A 10,268-nucleotide genomic window follows, 5' to 3' on the forward strand; every position below is an offset into this window, starting at 1 on the left:
CCTCCCTGTCAATCCCAGGACCCTGGGGAAGGGTCTGTCCATTTCCCAAGGGTTTAGGGCCCGCCACCCACCCTATCTCCTTCTGGCCTTGAATAATCTGAAGGATCCATGGCAGGTCCAAACTAGCCCTTGGTCTTCAAAGAGAAACTTTACTAGATCAAAGGGTATCAAAACCCAGCAAAGCATCTAACAAGGTGCCAGACACAGCACCAGTGTAAAACTCACAGTCTCCAAGCTTGCCAGAACCTCATCTAGACTCTCCTCTTATTGTGTCCCTTCCCTCCTGTGTGGCCCCAAGGCACCTGTCCTGAGCCTACAGCCTCAGCCACCCAGGGAGGCAAGCCTTTCCATAGACTGTCCTATCTGAAAGCTAGGGTCTCTGGGAAGTGAATGGGACTGACCTCTGCCTCCCCACCCTTGGGGGCTTCTGGAACAGCCTTGACGACAGGGGTGGCAGGTTCAGCCTTCCTCACCCCACTCTTTACTTTAGGAGTCCCAGGGGTTGGGGTAGTCTCTGGAGGTGGCTTCGGCATGGGCTCAGCTTTAGTGGGGACTCCGGTCTTCTTTTCCTGGGCACTGCTTGGGGTCTTGCTGGGTTCAGAAGCCCTGAGGGGCTTGGCCTGGGGGCTGGCCTTGGTGGGCAGAGGGCTGGCCTTGGTGGATAGAGGGCTGGCCTTGGTGGGTAAAGGGCTGGCCTTGGCAGGCAGGGGGCCTGATGGCTGGCTCAGCCCCTGTGACCCTTTCTGCTTCAGAGGGGATGCTCCAGATGCACGGTGAGGGGCCCCCACAGGAGGCTGCTGTGAGGTGGGTGGTGGCAGAGGGGTCGGCTCTCCCAGGCTGCCCTCCAGTAGCCGCTTGGTTTGGCAGTTCAGACACAGCCACTCTGTTTTCTGCAAGGAAATGGGAGAGGGGGTTGATGAAAATTAAAAAGACACTGAAGTCCTCAAATAATATTTCCATAACTATTTCTGTAACCTTAGGGAGGAGAGAACTTTCAAAGCATGACACCAAAGACATAAGGAAAAAAAGACAGATTGATTTACTACCCCCAAATAACCAACTCCCCTATCCTTAAGATGAACATACACAAAGTCAAAATGTAAGTAAGAACCCCAAAGAAGAGTACTTTCCTTAACCCACAGAGAACTTTTCACCCAGCCAGAAAAGGGGAAGATCTGTGGGGAATGGGAGGGTCTAGCCCTAAGCACAGGAGGAAGCTGAGGTCTCAATTTAAAGGAGCAAACAGCTCCTAGGGGGCAGTTGAGAACTCTTGCAGAACAGGAGTGGCATCCAAGCATGGAGCACTTCCTGGAGGCACTATGCTTCCCCTGCCTCCCAGCTCTCAGGTCTGACTCCATCGTTCCCCACACTCTTCCCCAGGTAAGGGCTATGCTATACAGGGTGCAGACTCCTGGAACCAGGGGAGGCTATCTGAGAGTAGCCCTGCTTGGTGGAGGACAGAGGGGCTGTGCAGTCCTCCCTGCTCAAATCCCCAGCCCAAGTCACCTTGTCTAAGGCCAGCAGAGACCCTTAGGTAGAGGCCTCCTCCTGCCCCCAGGGCACTGGACTGTTCCTCTGATGGGGACTATGTGTAGTGTTCCTTGTGTCAGGCACCCTGCTCCTTCCAGAGCTGGACTGGGATCAAATTCTCAACCATCAGTCCACCACTCTCAGGATCCTCTACTGTTTCAGGCCCAGGGCTGGGAGCTAAAGATAGCCATGACTCAGCAGACAGACAGGCACTGGCATGCAGCCTTTCTGGAGCCCACAACCCCAAACAGGTCATTTACAAGTATGACACAGGTATTAATGGTGAAGCCCCCAGAATACAAGAAGCGAAGTCCAAGTCTCCCAGCCCCAGCTGCCTTGTACAGGTGTAGGGTTTGGGCATCTCTGTGGCCTAAATGGGTGATTCCTGAAGCAGGTCTGAGGCTGACAGGGGCATGTCTCCCAGTAGCCTCCTCCAGAGTCAGGGTTCCTCCTTGACAGGATTTGAAGTCCTTCCCTGGCCCACACGGGATGGGAAATGAGAGTTACAGGGGAGCGCAGAGCAGGGTCCCACAGACACCTGTGCCTGTTCTTACTCTGAGGCACAGAGCCTTACTGCTCCCTCCGTCCTGCAGGGAGCTCACTCATACCAGGTGCCTGGACATATAGGCTCCCACCAGCAACTCTGTCACTGAGATGGACCATAAGAATCACAAGGTCACAGAGCCAGAGAACTGGAAAAGGAGGTGACGCTTGGCCCTTGCCACCCCCAGGAAGGCTAACAACCTCAGTACCCTCACCTCACATGCTGCCTCTGGCAGCCTTGGAAGTCTGGTACCCCTAGGGTGCCTGCCCCAGCCTGGCATCCTAGGGCCGCCATGGCAGATAATATGTCAGTGATTCTGCCCTGGTTTGCTGTCCACAGAGAGCTACACTCCACTTCTCTTCTCTGGGCTTCAGCAGAGGACAGGCTGGGCAGGTGGTAGGGCCTTGGTGTGTGCTGAGGGACAGGCCTGCTCCCCAGGCTGGTTACTCAGGGTCGAGACTGCTTCTTTCCCACTGGAGCTTCTACTCTTCCCCAAGGCCCAACCCTATGCACAAGTCCCAGGCAGAGGAATGGGGCAGTGGCCCAGCTGTGGAGCAGAACCCTTTAGATGCTCTACATACATATATTCACTCTGTTCTCTGTACAGCCCAGCCCTAACACCACTTTTGACTCCCTTGAACCTTATCTGACACTCAATGTGTCTCCACAAAAAACCCACAAGGCAGTAAGTGCTGGCCACTGGCCAGGACCTGGGCTCACTTGGCCTGGTAGGGTGCACCCCCAGAGGTGCCTGGGGAGAATTCTGGATAGGTTGAGACCAAGCTCCAGAAGAACAAGACATGGGAGAGCACACAGCCTGATCCAGGAACCCTAGCTCACATGCCCCCAGCATCACCTGTGTACACAATGGAAATTCCCCCATGTCAGAAAGGACTGTGAGGTGGCAAAATGACCCCGGAGAGATGGCAGGGCTATAGGCAAAGACCAAGAGAGAGAGCTCTGGAAATAAGCAAACAGCCCCTTCCCCAGCCCTATGGTCAGCATGATGGGTTTAGGATCTAGGCCCAGTGGGCTGGACCAAGGCAATGCTGCCCTAACTCCACTTTGGAGCCCTGTGCACACCCATCCCATGTTAGGCCTCTTAAAGTTTGGTTATCTGCCCTGGCCTACCTTGGTGGCCTGGCAAACCCCTAACTCCATCTCTGGCCTGCAAACTCCACACAGAAGCAACAGTCTAAATGAAACAAGTCACCTTGGAAGGGTGGTCTGGATGGAGGAGGCAGACCTAATGCTAAGTGCTCTGACCAAATGCTGGAGAGGCCTGCTTGCCTGAGCCCAGAGGCCCAGCCCTCACGGAGACAGCCAGCCCTCACGGAGACAGCCAGGTTGCAGGTTGCCTGGCAGGCCCTCTTGCTCCTGGCTCTGCTATAGTAGGCAGTGGGGAAGGGAGAGCAGGCAGGAAGAGGCGTGTGAAGTAAGGGCTAAAAATAAACATTGACCTGGCTGCTGGAGGCCCTTCACAAGCCCCCTGGGAGTGGGGAAGAAGGGTACAGAGCACTGGGACTGGTAGTAGAGCCAGGGGAGACCTGGCCCAGGCCCAAGTCTTCTGGGGAATGAGAATTGGGTGGAAGGCAGGCCATGTAGAATCTCTGTGCCTAGGGGCTGGGACACCGTTGCTGGGGTTCCAATTTCTTTATTCATTCTATTCTCATTTTCTCCAACCCCAACATACCCCTACCTCCATCCCAATAGTTCATTCCCTTATTCTTCTGCTCGTTTCCATTCCCCAGTTTCAGTGTTCATTCCTCATTCAGCCATCCATTGATTGCACAGCCCTCTTGTACTCTGCCTCACTCAGCCCATGCCAGCCCCAGTCCTTGGGAAAGTGCTGCCTGCTTACCCCTTCGCCTAGCCTCTTCGACAAAAGGGCAGGGGATGGATAATGGGGTGGCTCTGATGACTACTTCTGTCTCATTCCCTCTATCCAGTTCCTTTCTGGGGCAGAAAGGTACAAATTCCCCAAGGACAATCATCACCTAAGAGTGGGAGAGGCAGGTGTGTATGCCATCAGATGGCACTCAGTGGTTCAGGGCATCACTATTTAGGGTAAAGGAGGGGAAATGAGATGACTGAGTTAGTGGGGTACCCTCTAGGCACGTGAGAGCTGCTGCCTTCTGGGACCACTTGCTATTGTGCCTTGTGAGTCGGGACAGATCCTGCACTGTCTGCCATCGTCTAAATAAACCTGCAGTCCATGTAATCTCTTCATATGTGGAGCTGGCCTGCATGCCAGTATGGTTATGGTGACACCATTCCCAGTCAATGCCCTATGGCCAGCTGCCTGGCCCTAAACACCCTCAGCCCTGCTGCCAGACCAAGGGGCTGTGAATGAGAACTCTAGAGAAAAGGATGCCCAGGAGTCATCTTGGAGGACACTGGACCACAGGGATGGCCATCACTGGTGCTGCTATTCCTCTCCTGACTCTGCTACCCTGAGCCTCCCTGTCACTGGACATGCCTAAGCTCCTTCTTTCTCGGCCTCTTCCTCTCATAAAATAAACCCTCCCTGGTGTCCCCAGTGTATATCCTTGTGGCTGGGCTGTACCCCCTACACTCCCCAGCATCAAATGTGTTCATTCCCTGTGGGGCATCCCTCATGATACCAAGAGCTTATACCGGGCACAGGGTCCATCCACAGCCAGATAGGGGCTTGTGGGGACGCTTCCTTTCTCACACAGAGACCCTCTTTTAGGATACTCCTGTTCCAATATCCTGGCTTAAGGGCTGACTGTGTCAGGCCTTACATAAGTATCTGAGGTACAGCATCTCACCTGGTTCTCACCGAAACCTAAGAGGGAGTATTGTGGTCCCTATTCTACATGGGAGGCAACAGGGCCTCTGGCCTGATGCCCCTGCTGCAACCCCTGCCCCACTGAGCAAGCCCAGCCCCACATATCACAAGTGCAAGGGACTTTGCCCAGGGCGGCCCGACTTCTCAAGGGCACAGCTGGAATTTTGGCAATGATGATACAATAAGAGACTGGTAATGTTACTGTCACAATTCCAATTCTACTAATTTCTTCACAAACTCTATTTTGAACTGAAAGTCAATCAAAAATTAAGCCAGAGGGTACTATTATTCTTCCAAAAGATAAATAGGTAAAAAAAAAATTGGAATCAACAACTCTTAATTTTATGAAATGGCTTACTAAATAGCACTATGGTTATTTTTTTCAGAGGAAAGTTCAAGAGGAAAAAGGATCTAATTTTACTCCCTCCTCTACTGTGTGCTCTGAACTCCCAATCTAGAAAGAAGAAAGACTTTTACAGCTCAGAAATGTTCAGGAAAATGTCCAACCTATGGGGAAAATTCCCAATCCATTAGCCCAGATGGTTGACTCTGGCCTCAGGTGGAGTCCCAGGAGGTCTAACAGGGCTGTGGGGAGCTATGAGTGGGGCTCCACTGGTCTGTCCCTTCTTTGTGCACAGAGACACAGCACAGTCATTCTTGAGCCAGCAAGGTCCAGAGAGAGAGAGCCATGGCAGACCCACCCTTAGGACCCGGAGAAGGACCTGCTGGCCTTACCACCACACTCCCAAGGCAGGGTAAGTGTCTCTGGCAAGTGCTGAGAAATCAGAAACCTCTAACTAAGAACACACAAAGTAGGTCACAGGGAAGCACAAAATTGCTCAGGATGCCAAGTGGCCATTGGCTGAGGTGAGATCCAAGACAGCCCACGACCTGGTTAGGGGCCTCAATAAAGAAAAGCAATGCTGAGGGGATGGGGAACATATCAACACCAGCCCCTCACTAGACCCAAGTCAGGTGAAGCTGCACAGAGGTTTTGGTCATTGTGTGGGTAAGGCAGGATAAGGATGGAAGGACTAAGGCTGTGACCATGGGTGGGAGAGAGGCCAGATTCTTGTGACAGTGGGGAGGCAGAGCTGGCAGGGTTTGGTCCACGGAGCAGATGCAGAGGTTAAAAAGGAGGAGGTGAGGATGTCCCCGAGCTGCTGGTTTGTGTCTCTGGTGGTGGATGGTGGTACAATCTCTATGGTGGGAACCATGGGAGGGGCATTAGGGCCGCCTATCCACACCTTCCCCAGAATAGCCGCAGGCCCTCTGGGGACAGCAGCATTGACAGGGAGAGAGCTATGAGAAAGGAGTTAGAGAGACTTCATCATCCCTGCCTGCTGTCAGGAGCAGCCTGAACTGGGGATGAGGTAGGACCAGGACTAGGACCAGGACATCCCCCAGCTTTGTTTTCAGGCCCATGGGACCCATCAGACCCTGTGGAGACGAGCGTAGTCCTGGCTAAGGAGGGGGCAGTGGGGCGGGACATGGAGACAGCAGGAAATTGAGAGGAGTGTGATGGGGGGAACACTGGCCATCAAAAGACAGAAGCTCCAGGGTCCAGGAAAGCCAGGACCAAGCAGCTAATGAGAGGCCTAGGTCAGAATCCAGACGTTTCATCTAGTCAGTGTGTGGACGAAACTCTTCTGTTTGGGCAGAATCAGCATTTCCCATGGCCTGGCCCAGGGGCCGCCAAGAGGAGCTGTCAGGAACATTTATGCTCCTGGACAGAGACAGTTTTCCCCTCTCGTTCATGCTCATTCTGCTTAATTAGGAAATGTGGGCTGGAAGGTCTCTTGGGGACAGGAGTCCTCCAGGCCAGACCAACTCAGAAGTCCACTGGGGCTCACAATAGCTCAGTGTCAGGGTGCCCCACCTGACCAGCAGTAAGCTTGTGCCTGGAGGTCTCTGGGCAGAGCAGCCAGCTAGGGTTCTCCTGATCTTGTGGTGACACCCTGGTGCACCCCTTCCCCCGAGCCAGTGAGGCAAACTGTCACCAGTGAACCACCAGACCTAGAGCTTGGAGAGTTGGCTTCGTGGTGCCAAGAAGGCCACATGGGTGCCACATGAGGAAGTCAGTTGTCTTGCTCAGGGCTGCCCTTCCCTGCATATTGGAAAGTGTGGCCTTTGATGGCCAAAGTAGTCTTCCTAGTCACCCTGGGGTCTCATGGGGACTCCTGTGGAGTCCTGGTCCAAGGGAAGTCAGAACAAGGTGCCACAGAGGCCATGGCAACACCATGCTCTCCTCTCTTGTCCCATCCTGGGCCAGTGGTGGTTTGCACTCTGCACACCCCTGCACCACCATCAGCTACAAATGGCTCAGCCCAAGAGACCAGAGGGCTCAGGTGGCTGCCCATGTGCAAGATGCAGGGCCTTGGCTCGAACATCTCCTAACGTGACCCAGCTGGGAAACACATTCACCTGTCAAGACTGAGGGCACTCTAAGGAAGGAGACACACCAAAGCTCATACCCAAGGCAAGCATGGTAGGGATTCAACATGGGTGGCCCTGGCCAGGAGAGTGGGCCACAGGACTGAGGGAGGAGCAGAAGCAGCATCTGCTCCTGCCAGGGCTGGTCTAGTTCCTGCAGGGCCACCTTACACCTTCTGAGGCCTCTGTGGGGTGGCTTGGACCCAGGCTTTTGAGCGGAACAACTGCAGCATTACACTGGGCCTCCTGCTCCCTCCTTTGCCTAGCGCAGCACAGTGCCCGCTGCCCTTCCCGGAGCAGGGACTGCGGAGAGAAACAGCCACAAACCCCAGCGTCTGTCTCAAACTTCCTGCGGGAAGAGGAGGCATCTCTGAGCATCCCACCCAGCAGCATCAAGGAGGAGCCCAGGCCCGCGCCTGGCGTTTAAAATATGTGGACCAAAGGCTGTGACTTTGACAAGTAGAACAATCCAACACTTCATGACCTCAGGAAGAGACAATTCAAGGTTGAATACCACCTAGCTGGGCTGCGACCTGACAGTGGGACATGTCCTGGGGGCCCCATTGTGAGAAAAAGCCCTTCCACCTGACCCTGGACGTGAGGACACAAACCGTTCTACCCATGGTCATTCAATCCCTACCCCTCTGAAGGTCCGCACAGGGTCCCTGGCAGTGTGGGACCTTCAGGTTCGTCCTATCTGAAGGCCAGGGAGAGGTTGGTGGTCTTTTCATTTCAGGGCCATGGGCCCATGGTAGCTGGAAATGGGGAGGGCCAGCTCAGGGACTTCTGGGATCAGCCTTAAGGGCACTAGTCTCAGAGTCAGCAGGCCCACCATTTACCCCCAAACTACTGTGCCAGTTAGTTCTCTGAGTGAAAAGTTAGTTCTGAGTAGAACTGGGCCTGAGTAGGGACAGGAAAAAACGGCAATTGCAAGCCCCTCTGCAGCCCATTCGTTGTGCAGGGCACCCCCATGGCTGCTGGCAGACCCAGTACTCTTCTGGTTCCCATGCCACCCACTACCCAGGCCCAGCCTCTCATCAAGGCCTCAAGGGAAAGCGGCTTGGTCTAGCTCTTACCTCCCACAGCGTGTGGTGTTGGGGGTTGAACGCCACCACAGGTTGCACACCTTGGAGCCTTGCAGGTCGGTGCATGTGTTATAAGTTGGCTGGGCTCTTGCTGCCCACATTGAGCTCGGCTTGGCACAGTGGGCATTGTGGCCCTTTCCTTCGGCATGGTCTTTGGCTTGCAGCAAACCTCGATTGGCTGCCTTGAGTTTCTGGCTCTTTCCATGCTTTGGACTGGTTGTTCCCCCAGTTTTCGGCAGGGCCTCCAGGGTCCAGAATCCAGGACCCGTTCTAGCCCCAGGCTCAGTTTGGCTCAGGTGCTGGCCAGGCCCGGGCCCTAAGCCCAAGGGTTTTTGGGCCGCCTCCTTGCTGGCATCACTGAAGACGATCTTTGGGTGACCCCTTGCTGGGGGCAGGCTGCCCTGGGTGTCAGCCTTCAGGTGCACAGACATGAGGGTGCTCGCCTGCGTTAGCCCAGTGATGCGCCGAGGCCGAAGAGCTTTAACCAGTGAGGGCCCTCCTGGGTTCTGCTCGCGGCACCAACCCAGTGGGCACTGCCAGTGGCACTTTTGGCTGGGCCTCTCCTGGCAGGGGCCTGGGCTCAGCTGTGAAGGCTTTGGTGGGTTGAGGGGGGACTGAGGAGACACCCTCCCCACCTCTGGAAGGGGCAGCTGCTTGGGCAGGGCCCCGCGCACTGAGGTGGCCCTGGCTGGTCTCACCCTGGCGGGACCCAGGCTGTTTAGTCCTCCTGGACCCCGAAAGATCTCTCATTGCTCTGGCTTCCCCAGAGGCTGTTTGGCCGGGGAGTGGGCAGGAGGACAGGGCTGGGGGAGGCAGCGCTGCTGGCTCCTTGGAGCGACAACTTTCGGTGCGTGGTTCTCATGCCATCCCAGAGCCCTCTGCCATCTCGCGCTTTCATGCAGAGCAACTCCTTCACTGAATTCCTTTTCCTTTTTTTTTCCTTTCTTTCTTCTCTTTTTTTGAGTAGTTATGTCTTTATAGTGAAACAGTGTAGTTCGGCTCTTGGTTATGGCGCGCCATGGAACGGTCGCGGGGTAATCGGTCTTCTAGGGTCTCCCAGGTCAGATGCCAGGTCTTCACACTCAGCCAGGCAACCGCAATAGGCTCTATCTCCCTAGTCCACAGGCTGCGAGACGCACCAGAAGTACCTTGGTTAATAGCATAGTCAGAGTATTTGTCCTTGGTCTGTCTCAGGTGTGGCCTAGGGTTGAAGAGAGACTAGGGTATGGCTATCTCCTCTCGCCTCCACGGAGTTGCCTCTAGGGTCCTGGTTGGGAGGGCAACGTAGCGAGAGGCATCGTCTCAATCTCTCGCACCCCACTCTCCTCTATCCCACCAACCCGTATGCTGTCGCTGGCCAGACCTAACTCTGCAATTTGATGAGAGTCCCCTCTCGTGGCGACCCGCCCTGCGCGCGCAGGTTGCCTCTGTAATACGGAGTGCGAGCAGTACACCTAGCGCTCCTTGTTCGTCATTGTATACCAAGTCAGCGCCTGTCCGCGAACTGTGCTGTTCCCAACCTTCAAGGCGCGCATTGTTACAACGAACAGTCAACACGCTGATTAGCATGAGATATGGATGACCAACTTGATTGATCCCTAAGACCCGTAATTCTACAAAACGTAGTGAAAAGGGCATGGCCGCTAGGATTGCCTGTACGCTATATGTGTATCCTCAGTATATATCTCCACCGCACTTGACTCAACTACAGTTGAATGGATGTACTATTACGTGGGCATAAGTGACCGGTCCTTACGACGAATAAAAAACCTCATCCACCTTCCATGATTTCTTTTTTCTTCTCTCCTCCTTTTTTTTTCTTTTTGTCTTGATGACGGATGTCTCGGCTGTCTTGGGGTCTCTC

The 10,268-nt window shown here is 54.5% G+C and overlaps 1 pseudogene; it reads right to left on the bottom strand.

The window, feature by feature from the left end:
• Positions 1 to 227: 227 nt before the first annotated feature.
• On the bottom strand, positions 228 to 9,939 carry LOC108526932 (protein bassoon pseudogene; annotated as a pseudogene).
• Positions 9,940 to 10,268: the final 329 nt, after the last annotated feature.

The sequence above is a fragment of the Rhinopithecus bieti genome, unplaced genomic scaffold (genome assembly GCF_001698545.2).
Source record: "Rhinopithecus bieti isolate Rb0 unplaced genomic scaffold, ASM169854v2 scaffold_3875, whole genome shotgun sequence".
NCBI classification, from domain to species: domain Eukaryota; kingdom Metazoa; phylum Chordata; class Mammalia; order Primates; family Cercopithecidae; genus Rhinopithecus; species Rhinopithecus bieti.